Raw genomic sequence first — 17,603 nt, forward strand, 5'->3', positions numbered from 1 at the left:
TGAAATAAATGCAGAGATTACATAATGCAGCTTTAAATTGTGGTCTTTTTAAACAGACCACTGTTATTTAGTAAAATCCCGTGTGTGTGTGTGTGTGTGTGTGTGTGTGTGTGTGTGTGTATGTGTGTGTGTGTGTATCTAAGAGGCATATGGTTTGAGGAAGTATGATTTATGTGATCTGGGAAAATCCTTACAAATGAATTCCATCCCTCCTTATCAAGGAAATATCCTGATTGTGAAAGCTACTTGCTTAAGCTGTATTCTATTACTAGCCTCCGATCAGTATCTCTGTATTACTTGTCTGACAGGCTAGGGTAGTAAATAATAACAAGAATCCATTAACATAAGTGTTTATAGTTAAATCTTTGTTGGTCACCCAAGAGAGCTTTTGTTTCTGCTGTATGGAAATAATTGTTTCTATAATACACTTTCAATATGATCAGAGCCTTTATAAGACCTGCTGTACTGAATGTAGCCTTTTGTTCTGAGAGGAAATGTCTCACCTCACAGAACAGTCTGGTGTGTCAAGAAAAGTTACTGAAAGAACCTGTTTCTTCATTTCTCATTCCTCTGAACTTTCTCTTATGAAACTTATCAATGCTATACACATTCAGGGAAATGTCTTAGTGAAAAGGAGTAGACATAAATCTCCCTCAAAATCAGTGGTTATTACCCGAAAGCATGGGTCAAATAGAATTGAAGGACACTGAGTTATAAGTATCAGAAAATAGCAAGCTTCAGGTTGTTGAAAGTTTCTTTTTGTCTTTTTAAAGTTACTGTATATACAAAATAAAACTAAATTAGTACTCTGTTCCTTGGTTTCAATAACAATAAAACAAAAGGGCATTTACTGGATTTGCCTTGTTTGCTACATTGTTTTTCAAGATATAGAGTCTTCTAAAACACAGTATTCATAATTTTTCCAGAGTATTGGACACTGTAGATTAGTCTCCAGAAAATTATTGTACTATGTCAGTTCCATAAAACACATTTCTTTAATAAGCACTAGTTTCAATACTTTATAAGAAAGATACAAATATGCTAGTTTTTAATTTTATTTATTTATTTTTGGCTGTGTTGGGTCTTCGTTGCTGCATGCAGGCTTTCTCTAGTTGCGGTGAGTGGGGGCTACTCTTCTTTGCGGTGTGCGGACTTCTCATTGCAGTGGCTTCTCTTGTTGCAGAGCATGGGCTCTAGGCGTGTGGGCTTCAGTAGTTGTGGCGTGTGGGCTCAGTAGTTGTGGTGCACAGGCTTAGTTGCTCTGTGGCATGTGAGACCTTCCTGGACCAGGGCTCAAACCCGTGTCCCCTGCATTGGCAGGTAAATTCTTAACCACTGTGCCACCAGGGAAGCCCAATACGCTAGTTTTTAATATTATAAAATGATCAATTTTACATATATTTATATGCATACTTACATAAGTCTATAAATGTTCACTTTATAGTTTATGAATGAACATACTGTATTTTAGAATGTTCCTTGTAGTTTTATCTTTTTGAGTTTAGGATGTATTTTTTTCACAGATAAAATTTTGATGCTGTTTAACTCTTAAAAATTAGAACATCAAATCTTATTTAATCCAAAGTGCCTGTGAAAAGGAATATTAATAAGGCCCTGTGACCTACAGCTGCTTTATCAAAAATGCATTCCTAGTTACAACTTAAGATTCAGGAACCTGTGTTTGTGTATTCTCTTACTCCTGGTGGTATCGACAGCTCAAAAGTTTGGGTGGGGTGGAAGTGGACAAACTCTGAAGATGAAGAGGCTCCTGTGTGTCTGTTTGCCATCTTTCTATTTGCATCACAAAAAGCAAATTGCTAGACAAGTTCCTCCTTAGTTTTCTATATTGGAATGGGCTGGCATTTGGAAGCAAACTGGACCACAACATAGGAAATTTTAAGTTGATCAGTTCCAACTTCTTGCCATCCATCCACCATTTATTCATATAATTTTCATTTTTTGAACTTTATATTGTTTGTGCTTAGATTGTGAATCTTTCAAAGAAATGCCAGTTGTTCAATATATGAAAAACTTCATCTCTCAGAGTGATTTCAACTTTCTCCCAACTCTTACGGTTTTGGTTACAGGAAGGTCTAAGGTGAATTTGGCAACCTCTTCCATTTTCAAAGTTTAGAATGGGGGAAATGGATAGAAAGCTAGCAAACAAAGAACCATTCTGAAATTGAAGTAAGTTCTAATGCAAAAATTATTCTTTCCAGCCCCCAGTATGAAGACAAATTGCAGTTAGGCATTGCAATGGAATAATTGCAAACATATTTTCTCTAAAACCATAAGAGGCTAAAATAGTTTTTCCAAAAAAAATTTGGTCATAAGGATAAGCTTTCAAATACACATGTGATCTATGTGAATTTATCTAATTGCTGCTTAATAGAACCTTACAGATTTGCTAAAAGTCTTTTAATGAATTTATTTTTAGATTTTTAAAGGTGAATTTTTCCTAAAATTTTTGCTTGAGAATTGTTTAAATGAAATAATATTCAATGAAGCATAGCAGAATAAAGCCAATTGATATTTTAAATAAAGAAACTTGCTTTTATATACATGAAGCTACTTATGCTATGGATTATTTTAGCTTTGTTGAAATTCTGGCTTCCTTGATTTTCCTAGTGTAACACAGTACAGCATTTCCGCGGTTCTCCTGCTACTTCTCTGGTCTTCACTTTTGTTTGTTTTTGTTTGGTCTCTTTTGTTCTCACCTCTTTTGTTCCCACAGCGTTCTGTCTTCTCTGTTTTCAGTCTCTCCCTCTTCACCCCAACAGCTTCAATTACCGCCTCTGCTGAGATGATATTGGAACCTACGTGTCTAGTCTCCTCTCTTCTGCATTTCTTCCTGTCTGCTTAAACTCTTCTTTTAACTCTTCCACCAGTACCATAAACCTAACATGTTCAGTACAAACTCATGTCATTTTCTTTAAAAAAGCATACTGGACTTTTCCTCATGACTTTGCAGATTCTACTAATAATAGTACCATTTCTTCAGTCATCCAGGCTTCTCAGGCACCTCAGATGTCTCTTATTTTCTTCTAGTTCCTAAATCAGTCACTCAATTGCCACATCTACCCTCCTTCTTCCATTTCTTCTGCCCTCCCTTTGTTTTAGGCAGTCATTATTTCTCCCCTAGATATGTAACAAAATTTAATTGGAGCCTCTGCTTCCTTTCTGTCCCTACTCTGAAATCCATCCTATACACTCACAAATTAATCTTTCTAAAGTGAAGTTTTAATTAATTCTCTACCCCAATCCTTAAGAACTTACCATTTTCTGCCTATTAAGTACAATATTCTCATCCTGCCACTCAGTCTGTTCAGATATGGTCCTACCACACCTGTCTCCTCTGTAATCTGCACCTCAGCCAAACAGGGGTGTTTGGTATTTCTGGGACAAGCTGTGATTTCCTGTTTTTGCCTTCATCAATTCTGTTCCTTTCATGAAGAACATCCAACCCTGGCTCAACTTGTTAAGATGTCACTTAGTCTTCAAATGCTACAGTCATGCACCCTAACTAGGTGCCATTCCTTCTGTTTCTTTTATCTTTTTCCCCACATAGCACTGTTTGTCCGTTTCTAGTGGGTCCTACCTTATTCCACTTTGCACTTTAGCTATTTGAAGATATGTTTATTTCATTTTAACACATTTTTGGTTACTCATATGTGAAATAAAATGAAATACATCTATTACAGTGGAAGGTCTCTGAGGGAAGAGACTGCCTTATTCATATTTGTCTTTGACGTAGCATATGGCAGGTGCCTAGGCAGTAGTAGATGTCTTAATTAATGCAGGTTTTACTGAGTGGTGAAAAAAAGACACCAGTAGTATTTAGTACATGCACATTTATACACACGTTTGCTCAGCAGTTATTTGAGACATCTTAGAAAATATTCCAAGATTTTAGTCCTGAGGAATGTTGTCTTTCAGAATCTAGAAGTCAAGATGCTTCATTTCCATTTTTTTTCAGTGAAGTGGGAATAAGCCGGTCTTACTATTTATGTCCAGGGGCAATTTATGCCTCTATATGCAGACAGTTGTGAAAATACAAAAAGATTTTTGGGGTCTTTCTTTACATTTGTCTTGCATTAGCTCACTTTGCCTCATTTTCTCATGTATAAATTAGGGAATAATATTACCAACTTCACGTGGCGTTTGTGAGCGTTACCCGAATTAAAGCATGTAAACCACTTAGAACAGTGTCTGGCATAGAGTAAGCACCTGATAGCATTTAGCTAATATTATTATCAGTCACAAGCAAGGCTGCTTCTTTCAGGAAGCAACCCCAGAGCGGCTGGAATGGACGCATCTGGAGGCAGGCACAGATTTTTCCTGCACGTATGTCTTTGTCTAAGTCCTCCTTGGATCCTGCATATCTGGGTAATTGGAACTAAAGTGAACTGTGCCTGTTTCCCTCTTTCACCTAATATATCAATCAACACTTCTGAGTAAACGTTACCGGTGATGTTTAGATGGGGAATTCTCATACCTTTCTGTTTCATGGTGGGGTGAATCACATTCCCATGTCAATTGCTTGTTTAAGACTATACTATGTTAGTTTCATAAAATGTAAGCTTCATGTGAAAAAGGAACTAAGTCTGATTTATCACTGTACCTGAGCCATGGCACGCTGCCTGTGTATTGTAGGCACTCAAAAAACATTTCTTGAGTGGAGTTAAATGACTAAAACATGTTTTGTTTTGCTTTGTTTTGTTTTTTTTGACCTTTAGAAGATATCCTATAGATGAACTTTTTCTCTTGAGAGCAATTAACCTACAGTTTTTATTACCAACATAAATTACCTCTTATTCTGTATTAATAGCTTCTTTGCAATATCCTAGTGAAACAATTCTATTTATTTTTCTTATATGTGAACCCTAAATATAAGAAATTGGGTGTAAAATCTTGTTAATATATAACAGTGTTAGAAACATTCTGTCTCACCTACATGAAAATCATCTAATAAGATTAAATAACATTTAGCAGGTGCTTACTATGTGCCAGACACTGTTCTAAATGTTTTGAAAAATAAAATATGCATTTTCTTAAGCATAACGTGATATCCTGGATTGAATCTCGGAACGGAAAAAAGACATTAGTGGAAAAACTGGTGAAATATGAATAATGTCTGGAATTTGGTTAATTGCAATGTACCAGCGTTGGTTTCTTAGGTTTTGACAAATATACTACAGGAATGTAAGAGGATAACATTAGAGGAAACTGGATGAGGGTTATACAGGAACTTTCTGCACACTCTTTGCAACTTTTCTTGTATATCTAAAATTATTCAAAAATAAAAAGTTTATTAAAAATAGGTATTCATTTGTTTAACCCAAGCAAGCCTATGATACAAGTATCATTGTTAACCCCATTTTACAAGTAAGAATCTGAAGTATAGGTTATTTCTCCAGGGTCAACAGCTGGTATCAGTGCCAAGACACTGGCATTATATAGAGGCATCTCACTCTAGGTCGTACGCTCTTAGCCAGTACATGTTCCTTTATCTCTTGATTCAAATAATCAGGAAGTCATGTAGCAGATATAACCACAGTTCAGTTGATTCTGTGATCAACTATCTACAAACCAGAAACAGACTCACAGACATAGAGAGCAGACTTGCGGTTGCCAAGGAGGAGGGGGGAGGGAAAGGGAAAGACTGGGAGTTTGGGATTAGCAGATGTAAACTATTATATATGGAATGGATAAACAACAAGGTCCTACTGTAGAGCACAGGAAACTATGTTCAATGTCCTGTGATAAAACATAATGGAAAAGAATATTAAAAAAGGAATGTCTATATGTGTATAACTGAGTCACTTCTGTACAGCAGAGATGGGCACAACATTGTAAATCAACTAAACTTCAATAAAAAATTTTTTTTTTTAACTGGGTGCATTTCAATTGGTTCTCATGGTCATGCCTGAAATTCATGAATCTCAGGCTGAGATGCTGCATTCTGTGGTCTTATGAGGAGGGCCACTGTCCTAGTTCCCTGTACTGGTACATATTCTACCACCTTCCATGTAGGTCAGGTCTGTACAAGGATCATACTTTCATGCTTCCTCTGTCAAACTATTAATATAAAATACATAGTTGCTGCAAAGAACTGAAATAACATTCAGAGAAGGAAAACATACTAAAAAGCAAAAGCACTCAAGAAAATGTAAATAAAAAAATCACTCAGAAACTGTAAAGTCTATGGCCAGAAATTTACGCTTAGAGGTAGCTAACATTTTCCAAATAATCTTATTGTACACAGCAGTCAAAAACCTCTTTATTCTTTAATGGGTATGTCTAGCTTGAAAACTCTATGTCTTGTCTGACCAGCTGCAACTATGACCACAGGCCACTTCTTTTTCTCATTATTTTGCCTACCTATTTATAACAATATCCTTTATTGTTTCCTTAACCACAAACTGCACTGAGAGAGAAAGAAACCCTTGGCCCTCTTATTTATTTCAGTATGACAGATGAAAACGTTTGGGGGAGGAGAGCTAACAGGAAGGGAAGGATTTTTTCCCTTCACTCTTTGATGCTACTATTTCAAAGCACACTTTGCATTTTTTTTTTTTTTTGGTTTTGGTTTGTGTTTTAGTTTAGCCAATGAACATTTACATTATTTGCAATGTATTAGGAAAAATGAAATTATTTATGTTTAGAAAAATCTGTGTGGGAGTTCAAAATTTAATTTCTCTAAGAAAAGTGTATTATTACTCCATAGATTTAGACTATTGATTAAAACATTTGACACATTCCTACTGGACTCATTTTCCTTCTGGAAACACTTCTTGTTTTTACCTAAAAGATGGTGAAAAAAAATACTTAAGTCCCATAACATTTTATTTATTCCTAAAAAATGTATTCCTGTTATATCATTGATTTATTCTCTTTTTGGGCAAATTGTTTAACAATTCCCAAACCTGGATATTGGTAATTATATTTTCCTTTTGGTTCAATATGTCTAAGAAACACTTTTTAAAAACTGGACTAAAATTATATAGAGATTCATTGGAAATCCACCAACACTGGGTCTAATGTGTAAAGAAAATTCAAATAGCGGCAGACCCAATTTATCTCCAGCTTGGTGTGAAATTTACTGGTGCTGTAACACCATGGCCGCCAGGGGCCTTTAGTCCCATTCTTTCCTTACTTCTCCACTTTCCCTTCCCCCACCTCCCTTCTTCCATTTCTGTGCACACGCTCAGAAGGCCGGCTGAAGAACGGGGAAGTGAGTTTTCCTTTGCTTTTACTCTCTCTGTATTTTTTATTTTCTCTGACAACAGAAGTTCTAAAGATACCTCATATAATCCAACATAGTTTAAAATTTTTGTTTTCTCAAGGATAACATTATTGGTTTACCCATTTTTCTTTTTTTTTTTAACACTGCTGGGCTGAAATTTCACACAAATATAAGTGTCTTGAGTAAATACATCGTGTATTTTTTTTCTTTTTCAGCATTTAGTGCACTATTTTGTTCACAGTGTGTCCTTAATGTACCATTTAATACACATGTACATATGTTTTGCCTATAGTTATCATCATATTCCATAGCAGACTGAAAAACATACTGAAAATATGAGTCTACTTTTCCACAGGCCTATTTAACTTACATTGTTCTATTTAAGGTGTGTGCCCACAACACCTTACCTTCCACCCTACATTTCTCAGCCCAACCTGTTTTTCACAGCCATGCATGAGTCTCACTTCTCCCATTAAGTGTCACTGGTGCATCCCAGCTTTTGTCTTCTTTTCCTTTACTCCTTCCTTCTATTCTCTGAATTTTGTGAGCTCTACTTTAATGCCAATCTTTGGCATGTAACATTATAATTAATATATTAGTACCCTATATAATATAGACACAAAAATCCTTATGTGCTTTTTCTACCAAACTAGGTCTTGAGTTTCCATGGTGACCATGTCTTATATTTATTGGTGTTCTCTGTTCTCTAATAGTGGAAATGTCAGTATTATATGGTTGATAATTATAAGCCTTCTGTTGACAGGAACAAATTAAGAAATTATATTCTACTTGTTTTCCTATAAGTTAACTTAGGATAGTTTAAATGTCTCACACAACATAAACAATCTTGACAAATTTAAAATTGTTTTGTAAAGATTGATGGGAACCTTGAACAATGGATAGAAAATGGCTCTAGTGCCCCTAAGTAGTTGACCAGCAGGAAAACAGGTTAACAGAAAGAATGAAGACTTTTACATCAAGTGCTTTCAGCGGGTATTAATGGTTATCTGAGTAGGGTTATGATGCCAGGGTGGTGTGTCAATCTGAGGCTGATAAGAAACCTTTTCTTGCCAAGATAAAGTGAGTCAACCAAATGCTGTTTGTGATTCTGGCATTATCTCTTGAAGATGAAAAATACTCAGTGTCTCAGGGTCAAATTAAAGATTCAACTATTGATAGATTAAGGTGAAGAAGTTTCAGATTTGGGTAGAAGATGGTTTCTCATTCTATACGCCATCCTCTTTTAAGTGCAAATACCTAGACCAAATGATTGTGGATATCTGAGTCGTGACCAGAAAGTAAAGAAAGAAAGGGCATTATATATATGGCTTCAGAAACATTATCACCATCATAATAGGCCATTGGACTTGGTATTTATGCCTTTTCATACACTAGGAGCTGCATTAATATGGTCTAAGAAGGATGGTCTCAAATTCAGATTAGAATACTCAAGCAATAAACAAGCAGATATTACATTCTGTAGCATAAGAGAGAGTTATATTTGCAACACTATTTTTTTTTTTGGCCATGCCAAACAGCTTGTGGGATCTTAGTTTCCTGACCAGGGATTGAACCCGTGCCCCCTGCAATGGAAGCACAGAGTCCTAACCACTGGACTGCCGGGAAATTCCTTTTTTCTTTTTCCTTTTTTGGGCAATGCTGCTATTGAAGGTTAATAACTTGAGTGTGAATGACCCTGCACAGGAAACTTAATATATTTTCCAAATATTTCATTCTAAATTGTAGTTTTAGTCATCTGTTGAAGGCCAAGTAAATAGTTTTGTTACTACACTTGCCTTCAAATATCGGCAAATGTGATATAGCATTATTCCTTATGCCAGATAAACAATGCTCAAAATTTGGTTACGTATCTAGAGAACTTCAGAAATTACATGGATTGTACATCTTCAGAATTACGTTAGTATCTCACTGCCTTTGTTAAAGGGAAAAAAAGAAAAATGCTGCTTCTTGTACATTCATAGCTGACTGCCATTATCACAAATGGAAGATAATGAAAACAGACCAAATCATATGTCTGCATTCCATACTGTTTACCCTGTTATCAAATTGGCTGAAATGAGATACCTAGCTAGCTCATGGACATTTCCTAGGCAGCCATCATTCTTTATTCTAAATTTTACCAAGGTCTTAGAATTCTTAAGATAAGCTGCAAAGAATCAAATGCAAGTCTAGGATAAAGAAAAAGAAAGCAACTCTTGATATTTTTACCAAAACCGGACACTGCATAGTGTTTTGAGACAAAGAAGTACAAATAACCATTCCACACATAGTTCTATATGAGTGTGTGTGTGTAGCGGGAGGGGAGGTGGGGAGCTGGGCAGATAGGAAAGAAGGGATGGGAGAGAGGAACAAACTGCTCACTTTAGTTACACATTTTCCCATTTAAAGAGTAGTTTTTATGCTTTGTGCCCATAAATCTTTACTTCAGTTTTTCAAATCACAAAGAATCATGAATTCTATTCTTTTTAATCTCATTTGACAAAAATTTTCTACTGAACTCTTTGCCTTTGTTAAAGGGATCATAAAACTGAGACAGTCCTTGGCAAAAAGAAAATGCAAGATACATTTTATTTCCACATTTCTTGGCATCCTACGTCCTCTTCCAGTTGTTTCTTCATGTCAGACATTTTTCTTTTTTAGCTTTATACCCCTATATTCTATCAATGTATATGTACAAATTAATACCTATTGTGCAAAAGAGATAGTTACACCTTTGTTTAATAGGCCTACAAATTCTTCTCTTGGGTAGAATATTCCAAAACTATATATATATAGTTTGCATGAAAATAAAATACATTATGTATCTCACAAGGTTATGATACCAACATTTTCACTCAAAATTGAGTTCCATACACCTCAACTATTTCTTTTTTTTTAAATTGTGGTAAGAAAACTTAACATGAGATCTACCTTCTTAACAAATTTTTAAGTGTACGTTACACCATTGTTAAGTATAGGTATGATGTTGTAGAGCAGATCGCTGAAAATTATTCATCTTGTAAAACTGAAACTTTATACCTGTTGAACAACAACCCTGCATTTTCCTCTCTCCCCAGCCCCTGGCAACCACCATGCAACTCTGCTTATATTTGATTAGCTACCTCATATAAATGGAATCATGCAGTATTTTTCCTTCTGTGACTGGCTTATTTCACTTAACACAATGTTCTCAAGGTTCTTCCATGCTGTCTCATATGGAAGGAGTCTCTTCTTTTTTTAAAGCTGTATAATATTCCATTGCATGCATATACCACATTTTCTTTATCCGTTCATCTATCAGTGGACATTTAGGCTGTTTCCACCTCTTGGCTATTGTGAATAATGCTGCAATGAATATGGGAATGCAAATATCTCTTTGGAAGACTGATTTCAATTCTTTTGGATAAATACCCAGAAGTGAGATTGCTGAATCATATAGCAGTTGTAGTTTAAATATTTTTAGGAAGCTCCATACTGTTTTCCATAGCAGGTGCACTATTTTACATTCTCACCAAGAGTGTAACCGTGGTTCCAATTTCTCCATATCCTAGCAACACTTTGTTATTTAAAATTTTTTTTTGATAATAGCCATCCTAACAGTTGTGAAGCTATATCTCATTGTGGTTTTGACTTTACATTTCCTTAACAATTCGTGATATTGAGCATCTTTTCACAAATCTGTTGGCTATTTGCACATCTTCTTTGGAGAGATATGTATTCAGATCCTTTGCCCATTTTTAAATTGGGGTCATTTGTTGCTGGTGGTGTTGGTATGTGGGTTGCTTTTTTTTTTTGCTATATATTAGTTTCTTATCTATTTTGACTATAAACCTCTTATCAGATATATGGTTTGAATATATTTTCTCCCATTCCTTAGATTGTCTCTTCACTCTATTGATTGTTTCCTTTGCTGTTTGGAAGGTTTTTAGTTTGATGTAGTCCTACTTGTCTCTTTTTAGTTTTGTTGCCTGTGCTTTTGATGTTATCACCAAGAAAAAATATCAAGAAGATTTTGCCCTATGTTTTCTTCTAGGATTTTTAAGTTTCAGGTTTTATGTTTATGTCTTTAACCCTTTTTGAGTTGATTTTTCTGTATGGTGTAAAATAAGGGTCCAATTTCATGATTTTGCATATGGATTTCCAGTTTCCCCATTGTATATTCTTGGTTATCTAGTTGAAGACTAGTTTATTGTATATGGATGGGTTTATTTCCAGTCTCCCTATTCTGTTCAATTGGACTCTGTCTTGATGCCAGTACAATACGGTTTTAATTACTTCAGCTTTATGTTATATTTTAAAATTAGGATGTGTGATGCCTCTAGTTTTGTTCTTCCTTCACAAGATTGTTTTGGCTATTTAAGTCCTTTGTGATTCCATAAGAATTTTATGATTGTTTTTTAAAATGCCATTGGAATTTTGATAGGGATTGCATTGAATGGGTAGGTTGCTTTGAGTAGTATGGACATGTTAATAATATTGTCTTCCAATCCATGAACACAGGATGTCTTTCCATTTATTTGTTCATCTTTAATTCTTTCATCAGGTTTTGTAGTTTTCAGTGTACAAGTATTTCACCTCCTTGATTAAGTTTATTCCTAGATATTTTATTCTCTTTGATGCTATTATAATTGGAATTGTTTTATTAATTTTCTTTTGGATAATTCATTTTTAGTATATAGAAACATAACTGATTTTTGTAAGCCAATTTTGTATCCTACACCTTTACTGAATTTGTCTTTTTGCTTTAACAGTTTTTGTTTTTGTGGAACATTTAGGAGTTTCTACATATTAAAATCATATCATCTGCAAACAGAGATCATTTTACTTCTTCCTGTCTGATTTGGGAGCCTTTTGTTTCTTTTTCTTGTCCAATTTCTCTGGCTAGAACTTCTAGTACTACTTTCAATAGAAGTAAGTGAGTATCCCTTTCTTGTTCCTGATGTTAGAGGAAACCCTTGGGCATATGTTTCAGTCTGCTCTTTCCCTTTCCAGAGATACACCAGGGACTGGGAATCTTGCCAGTTGTGTTGCACCTAGCTGGAGGAAGGGGCTCTGAAGGGTGAGTGTGTACTAATCCAAACCTTCCTCTGGCACCTAGTAGATCTAGAGTATTCCTGGGACCATCAGCTCTCCAAGAAATGAGAGACAGAAACCAATCCTTTGGCAGCCCCTGGAAAAGTTGGAACATTGAACGCATGGTCCAAATCCTTTCTTTTTCAGGAGAAGCTTGGGTTTGGGGTTTTTCTCACCTGCTCGCACTGCACTGAGACAGTGGGAGCAGCTATTTTGAGAGCTTGCATGCTAGTCTAAACTGCTGTTTTTGCTCTCAGTGGCTCCCAATCTGGAGTCTTTTTGTTAGTGCTCAGATTCAGGCAAGACAGAAACAAGTCCCTCAGGCAGCCCCCAGAAAAATCAGGATGTTGGCTATGTGCTCCAGTCTTTTTCTTCCTCCCCATAGAGAAGATGAGAACTGGAGGTTTTGTCCCAATCATTGGTGCTGTTTTGGGGGAGGGATTATGGTGAGAGAGTATCACAGATTTTCCTACTGGCTTCAATGTGGTTGGCTTTGCATGTACCCTGGGTACAGGTGCTTCTCAACTCGTTTCTGGATTTCTCACAAATGGAATTAATTCATGTATTACTGTTAAATGTGTGTGTCTGTGGAGAGAAAGAGGGTACAGAACTTTCTATTTAACTGTCTTGCTGATGTCATCTCCTTTTTTATTTATTTATTTTGTCTTTCCAGGTACTTGATCTAACAGTCATACATATATCTTGTATGCTTTAAAATAGTTAAAAATACTGGGCTTAAAAATACATCACGGGAATTTGCTGACTGTCCAGTGGTTAGGCCTCGGTGCTTTCACTGCTGTGGCCTGGGTTCAATCCCTGGTTGGGGAACTAAGATCCCACAAGCCGCATGGTGGCATGGCCAAAAAAAAGATACATCACAAAGTAACATATCACTTTTCAGAAACTTAGTATGAAATGGTTAAATCTTTTGTGTAATTTTATGCAGTTCTCCTTATGCAAAGCTCTATTCAAAGTGAGGCTGGTGAATTTTCACCAAAGGTGTTCTTAGTTTCACTAAACTTGTTATTCAAGATGTGTGAGTTAATTGGAATTGGATGAGGAATTGCTAAATATTAAAACTTGGAAGAAGATTTTACAAATTTGCAATCTATTTTGAGAAAGGAAGGAAGGAAGAAAGAAAAAAAAAGAGAGAAATTGAAGACTGTACAGTGTGTGTTACTTTCTGACTTGAGGTATAACAGTTAGAGGGTAGGTATGCTGGAAAAACAGGTCCAGGTGTCCTAAGAAAACAATGAGTGCAACAGACACTGTGATGAAAACTAGATGATCTTGAAAACCTACAATCTCTGTTAAGTAAGGTTGGCCAGAAAGGAATATAACAACCTCTGGCTCTAGGCTGGGACACACTTGGTCATTCTTCCATCTAGATGAGCAGATCAGAAATGGCATGTGACCATTTTAAGAACTAGAGCCTGAGAAGACAGAGAGTACACTGTACTGAAGTGGAGATAAGGAATAAAGTCTAGGACTGATCAAACTCAGTCTTTCCACATGCTTGATTTATCTTATCAAATTGTCAGTTTCATTTGATTAAAAGATCTAAACTTCCCAAGCAAGAAGCTTCAGAGGGAGTAAAGACCCTCTCCCCTGCTTACTTGGTGGACATATATTTAACAGACATACTCTAGGTAGCTAATATTTTAGATATCTACACACTGCTTAGGAGAGGGTTGGGACTGAGGGATATTATTAGTTATTTATTATTCACAAAAATTACAAGGATCTCAGCTTGGTTCTATCAACATATAAGTTAGTTCATCTTTGAGTAAGATAATCGTACTTCCTGAGAAGGTGGTCTTGGCCTCAAGTAACTAGAACTTATGTTGTTTTCCTTGACTACAATAGCTTTGCACCTATGCTTCCTTAAAGCATATTGGAAAAATGAAGACTCCAAAGAGAATTATTTTCTCTTTTCCGTATTAGTCAACCCCACCTTACCAACCAGGGGAACTACAAATTATCATGGTTCTGAAACTGGGAGACTGATGCAATTTCTTCCCCTGAATGCTTGACATTCCACATTAATAAGTAGAAAGAAGGAAAAAAAGTCTTTCCTGCTGGGAGTATGGTAGAAATATTGGAATTCTTTCCAGAATAAGAAGGAATTCAAATCCACAGCAGCACATTGTTTGCATGTTTTTCTAAGCTATATTTTCAGCCTTGAAAACTTTCATGCAGTGCCTCCTGTCAGAATATGACATACTCCAGTGAGACTGAAACTAGCACCTGTGAGAAGCAAATCCATGACCATTAAAATATTCAGCCCCTGGGTGGGACAAAAAAAAAAAAGAAGCAACCCTTGTTCATTGAGGTTGTGCCAGGAAAAGGCCACAGTTGAGCTGGCACTGCAGCCATGGCCAGAAAGCGGTTTATTGGGCACTTGGAATTCACAGCATTGCTTTGATTCTTAAACACAGCTACACTGGACTAGATTATAAGATGTGGCTCTGTTTGATTGGTGCATCTCATGTACATGGTATTATGCTTACTTTGATTACTGCACATGTTGCCCTAATATTGCAATCTACTCTTGGCTTGTCTGTTTACCCTCTATAAGTGAGTGAAGTGTGGCCAGGTTTAAGAAAAGTTAGTCAATACTATTTGTCCCCACTTTTGGTAGAAACATGGTGCATTTGTATGAGTGATGCAACTAACACTTGGCCTCACTGTGTAGACAACACTCGGGAATGGAAGGGACTGGGAAAAAAATGAGGGAGCTTGTCCCACCCAAGGGCATGGCAGTCACTCTGCTCTACTTGAGTGTTGTCACACAGGATCTGGGTCCTGGAGGTAACAAATCTTCCACATTCTTAAGAGAAGCTGTACATGAAATAACTTAATTTTTAAGTGTATGTGTCAGTGCAGTGTGTATGCTATTCAAGGGCAGAAACTGTATGTTTTATCTTTCAATTCCAAGTAGTGCCCTTACATAGCAGATCAATATGTTTCCCCCATTTCATATTATTTTAGTAAATTAAAGTGAACTAAGACCTGTGTATTTTATAGACATGCATGTGATATATAAAATAGGTGGCCACATGGTAATACTTTGCTTGTATGTTTCCTGTCAATGAAGGACTTTTGTATTAAATAGGATAAAATAGGTACTGGAAAGAGAAAACTGAAGTATAATATGGATGAGAAATTTACAAAAACATTTGATCCCACAGTTTCAAATTTTCCCACCTGGATTCATTGCATCCCAGAGTATGGAGTAAACATTAAAAAATCATCAAACTACTTAGCAAATATTTTAATAAGTAAATGAAAGAAATATATCAAGGAGGCTGGATATAGTTATACAAGCTACAGAAGTGGTTACTAAATGGTTCCAAGGACGTGGGCCAGCTTGAAGGAGTTTTTATTGATTTGTGGATAGATGAAAAAATATAGACAATTACAGTGTATGGAATTTATATATTTATTTGTGTCTGGGTGTATATGTACACATAAATGTCAACTATTTTTTTAAAGGGCTAATTTTTTTGAGATTTCTGTCCTTTCTACATTTTGAATATTAAAATTATGATATTATGGTAATAGTACATGTTAATGTTTGTCTATTTGCTTGACTATCTCTTTTGTCAAAATAAAAGACCATTAACTCTAGTCAGTTCCCAAAATTTTATTTAAATTTTTCTTGATCCAAGAAATCCAAAACTCTGGGAGCCACAGTACTGGGAGCTCACTAGGGTTCCTAATGCTCATTTTTATTCCACATGCTTATCGAGATTGTGTTACAGTTAAGATGACACCAGGCTGGTAGATGGATAAAGATTCAAATTATATGGGATGACAGAATGAGAATCTACAAAAGTCTTGACAGTTTGGAAAGTGGGCTACACTTTACAGGATGAATTTTTCACATGAACAAATGCTGCATAATTTATTGAGTAATTGAGGACCCTAAGCCAACTACATGGTTATGCAATGGGGGTCGAGCCAGCCCAGTGTGAGATCTAGGAACCATTAATAGGACTGCTAGAAAATTGTCCTCTTCAGTTCTGCCTTTTTTAGCATATATATGGATGTTGTGTAGGAATCTAGATGTCACTTTCAGGAAGGATGCCTTTGAGCAAAGTAGTGCTCATTCTGTGGAACTGGAGCAGGGAAGCAAAGATTCTGATCTGCACCAGATGAAGAATAAAATCCATGATGTTTGGCCTGAAGAAGTGGTTCAGGAGGATTACTATCAACATCAAATACTTGCAGGTATAGAGATTTTGTTCATGACATGAAGAGTAGAATTAGAACAATGGGCATAGACCATGGGAGGCAAACTACAGTTTGATATAAAGAAGTGTTTTGTTAGACCAGTAGTGTAGAAAAAGGGCAGCTCAGGCAGTGGACACCCATGCTAACACTGGACAATGATGAGGTCTTTGCCAGTCGTGGGATAGATATTTTAACCCATAGTTTACCCCGGAAGCCATGTGTTATCATTCCCATTTTATCTGTGCTACAGATGAACGTGGTGGTTGGTGTCTGAGTTGTGTGGAGAATTGGAATTAGTGACCTTTGCCTCTACTGCCTGTGGGATGTGTAGCTAGTCACCTCACACCTGGGAACATCAGTGTCTCATCTGTAAAGTGAGAGTGTAGAGCTCAGCCACCTTGTTTTTGTTTTCTATTGTTGCTATAACATATCACCACGTACTTAGTGGCTTAAAACAACATACACTTATTATGTCACAGTTCTGGGGGTCAGAAGTCTGAAATGAGCCTCAGTGGACTAAAATCAAGGTGTCAGCAGGGCTGGATTCCTTCTGGAGGCTCTGAGGAAGAATCCCTTTTCTTGCCTTTTCCAGTTTTTAGAGGCCACCCACATTCCTTGACTCATGACTCCTTACCGTCTTCAAGGCCAGTAATGTTGAGTCAAATCTTTTTCACATTGCATCACTCTGACACTCACTTTTCTGCCTTTTTTTCCCATTTAAGGACTATTGTGGTTACATTGGACATACCTGGATAATCTTTACAATTTTGGTTTTTTTAAGGTCAGGTGATTATCACATTAATTACATCTGCAACCTTTTATCCTCTTTGCCAGTAACATAACATATTTATGAATTCTGGGGATTAAGACATGGACATTTTCTGGGGGGTCATTTTTCTGTCTACCACATCCTTTAAAGTCGGTTTTACTGCCCACAGATCTAGGAGATAATGTCATCTTAAGCCTGACTTGTTACAAAGGAATGAGACAATTCTCAGGGAGGTAAGTGGGCCTGAAGTTTGTCAGTACTCATGGCATCCTCTTAGTG

The 17,603-nt window shown here is 36.3% G+C and overlaps 1 pseudogene; it reads left to right on the forward strand.

The window, feature by feature from the left end:
• LOC111168227 (TNF receptor-associated factor 1 pseudogene) overlaps positions 1–17,603 on the forward strand; it is a 69,163-nt pseudogene that overhangs the window by 33,143 nt on the left and 18,417 nt on the right.

Source organism: Delphinapterus leucas, chromosome 12 (genome assembly GCF_059928025.1).
Source record: "Delphinapterus leucas isolate spDelLeu-1000000601 "Yukka" chromosome 12, BTC_Dleu_Yukka2, whole genome shotgun sequence".
Taxonomy (NCBI): domain Eukaryota; kingdom Metazoa; phylum Chordata; class Mammalia; order Artiodactyla; family Monodontidae; genus Delphinapterus; species Delphinapterus leucas.